The sequence below is a fragment of the Anastrepha obliqua genome, unplaced genomic scaffold (genome assembly GCF_027943255.1).
Source record: "Anastrepha obliqua isolate idAnaObli1 unplaced genomic scaffold, idAnaObli1_1.0 ptg000350l, whole genome shotgun sequence".
Taxonomy (NCBI): domain Eukaryota; kingdom Metazoa; phylum Arthropoda; class Insecta; order Diptera; family Tephritidae; genus Anastrepha; species Anastrepha obliqua.
The window spans coordinates 22,501-26,448 of record NW_026562340.1 but is presented as its reverse complement, the minus strand read 5'-3'; positions in this window follow the sequence as shown (position 1 = coordinate 26,448).

Below are 3,948 nucleotides of genomic sequence, written 5' to 3'. Positions count from 1 at the left end.
GTGGTGCCCTTCCGTCAATTCCTTTAAGTTTCAGCTTTGCAACCATACTTCCCCCGGAGCCCAAAAGCTTTGGTTTCCCGGGAAGCGACTGAGAGAGCCATAGTAGTAGCTACACCCAATTGCTAGCTGGCATCGTTTATGGTTAGAACTAGGGCGGTATCTGATCGCCTTCGAACCTCTAACTTTCGTTCTTGATTAATGAAAACATCTTTGGCAAATGCTTTCGCTTAAGTTAGTCTTACGACGGTCCAAGAATTTCACCTCTCGCGTCGTAATACTAATGCCCCCAAACTGCTTCTATTAATCATTACCTCTTGATCTAAAAACCAATGAAAGTAGAACAGAGGTCTTATTTCATTATTCCATGCACAAAATATTCAGGCATTTGGAGCCTGCTTTAAGCACTCTAATTTGTTCAAAGTAATTGTACCGGCCCACAACAACACTCGATGAAGAGCACTGAAGTAGGTTTAAATAGGAGGAATATATAAAAAATACATTGTATTAATTATATATAAGAACTCCACCGGTAATACGCTTACATACATAAGGTAATGTACATACCACAATATATAGTTGTACTACCCGTATGAAGCACAAATTCAACTACGAACGTTTTAACCGCAACAACTTTAATATACGCTATTGGAGCTGGAATTACCGCGGCTGCTGGCACCAGACTTGCCCTCCAATAGGTCCTTGTTAAAGGATTTAAAGTGTACTCATTCCAATTACAGGGCCTCGGATATGAGTCCTGTATTGTTATTTTTCGTCACTACCTCCCCGAACTGGGAGTGGGTAATTTACGCGCCTGCTGCCTTCCTTAGATGTGGTAGCCGTTTCTCAGGCTCCCTCTCCGGAATCGAACCCTGATTCCCCGTTACCCGTTGCAACCATGGTAGTCCTAGATACTACCATCAAAAGTTGATAGGGCAGACATTTGAAAGATCTGTCGTCGGTACGGGACCATACGATCTGCAAGTTATCTAGAGTTCAACCAATTTAACGATCAAATGATCGCTTGGTTTTAGTCTAATAAAAGCACACGTTCCATAAGGTCCGTGTTTATATTGCATGTATTAGCTCTAGAATTACCACAGTTATCCAAGTAACTGTTAACGATCTATGGAACCATAACTGATATAATGAGCCTTTTGCGGTTTCACTTTTAATTTGTTTGTACTTAGACATGCATGGCTTAATCTTTGAGACAAGCATATAACTACTGGCAGGATCAACCAGAATAATATTTTTATTTATATATTTTTCTTTGTTTTTCATATTTGAAAATTTCATAAATTACGGTGTATATAAAAAGTAAAGGGGCGACCCCCCTTTAGCTTTTCTTATCAAAATTCAAAAACCGTTTTTTATGAAAAAGAATTTTCGTTCTCTATATTATATATTTTATATAAAAATATAAGAACGATATTTCTTCTTAATATTTGCCAATTTTCAAATAATTTATCATTCTTAATAACATTTTACTTTTTTTTCAAATGCATTTTTAATGTAATAATTTCATATATTACATAATTTTTCTCTTTGAATTGAAATTAATAATTTCATAATTCTATTTTTTAATCATAAATATATATGATTGAAAAAATTTTCTCCTCTTTTCCTTTGTTTAAAATTTAATTTTTCTTATAAATTTTTGTTTTTCTTATTTTTTTCTCTTCATCATCTGTTTAATTTCCTGTATTTATACAAGAAACAAACAGTTGAGGATAATTTCTATGTAATGCTAGTATAGAATATAAAATTTTGAATTCAAAAATTTATTTCTATTTAAACTAACTATAGAAAACCAGGAATAAAATACAATAACACCAATATGCCATAACATGTTAGTATAGAATATAGATTCTTCATATATGTATATATATTCGAAAATTTTTTCTATTTAAACTAACGTATGGAAAACCAGGAATAAAATCATAATATTACCAGTTTAATATGGCTCAAATTCGAGTTTCATATAGTTATGATTCGATTTATATGCTTCAATATCATTGGTTAGTTAACTTTTGATATTTTCATATTATATCACATGCCTTCACCGTGAGTGTTTTTTGCCATGCACACCTCACATTGTCAAAAATGTATGGGAAAAATTCATTTCAATACATTTCAGTTTGATTTGAAATGTCTTTATTATATATTTTAGTGCCAATATGCCAAGGTTATATTCCATAACTCTTTATTTAAACTAACGTATGGAAAACCAGGCATAAAATCACAATATTACCAGTTTAATATGGCTCAAATTCGAGTTTCATATAGTTATGATTCGATTTATATGCTTCAATATCATTGGTTAGTTAACTTTTGATATTTTCATATTATATCACATGCCTTCACCGTGAGTGTTTTTTGCCATGCACACCTCACATTGTCAAAAATGTATGGGAAAAATTCATTTCAATACATTTCAGTTTGATTTGAAATGTCTTTATTATATATTTTAGTGCCAATATGCCAAGGTTATATTCCATAACTCTTTATTTAAACTAACGTATGGAAAACCAGGCATAAAATCACAATATTAACAGTTTAATATGGCTTAAATTCGAGTTTCATATAGTTATGATTCGATTTATATGCTTCAATATCATTGGTTAGTTAACTTTTGATATTTTCATATTATATTTCACATGCCTTCACCGTGAGTGTTTTTTGCCATGCACACCTCACATTGTCAAAAATGTATGGGAAAAATTCATTTCAATACATTTCAGTTTGACTTGAAATGTCTTTATTATATATTTTAATGGCAATATGCCAAGGTTATATTCCATAAAATGTTAGTATAGAATATAGATTCTTCATATATGTATATATATTCGAGAATTTTTTTCTATTTAAACTAACGTATGGAAAACCAGGCATAAAATCACAATATTACCAGTTTAATATGGCTCAAATTCGAGTTTCATATAGTTATGATTCGATTTATATGCTTCAATATCATTGGTTAGTTAACTTTTGATATTTTCATATTATATCACATGCCTTCACCGTGAGTGTTTTTTGCCATGCACACCTCACATTGTCAAAAATGTATGGGAAAAATTCATTTCAATACATTTCAGTTTGATTTGAAATGTCTTTATTATATATTTTAGTGCCAATATGCCAAGGTTATATTCCATAACTCTTTATTTAAACTAACGTATGGAAAACCAGGCATAAAATCACAATATTACCAGTTTAATATGGCTTAAATTCGAGTTTCATATAGTTATGATTCGATTTATATGCTTCAATATCATTGGTTAGTTAACTTTTGATATTTTCATATTATATCACATGCCTTCACCGTGAGTGTTTTTTGCCATGCACACCTCACATTGTCAAAAATGTATGGGAAAAATTCATTTCAATACATTTCAGTTTGATTTGAAATGTCTTTATTATATATTTTAGTGCCAATATGCCAAGGTTATATTCCATAACTTTCTATTTAAACTAACGTATGGAAAACCAGGCATAAAATCACAATATTACCAGTTTAATATGGCTTAAATTCGAGTTTCATATAGTTATGATTCGATTTATATGTTTCAATATCATTGGTTAGTTAACTTTTGATATTTTCATATCATTTCACATGCCTTCACCGTGGTGTTTTTTGCCATGCACACCTCACATTGTCAAAAATGTATGGGGAAAATTCATTTCAATACATTTCAGTTTGATTTGAAATGTCTTTATTATATATTTTAGTGCCAATATGCCAAGGTTATATTCCATAACATGTTAGTATAGCTAATATGAATTCTTCATATATGTATATATATTCGAAAATTTTTTCTATTTAAACTAACGTATGGAAAAAACCAGGCATAAAATCACAATATTACCAGTTTAATATGGCTTAAATTCGAGTTTCATATAGTTATGATTCGATTTATATGCTTCAATATCATTGGTTAGTTAACTTTT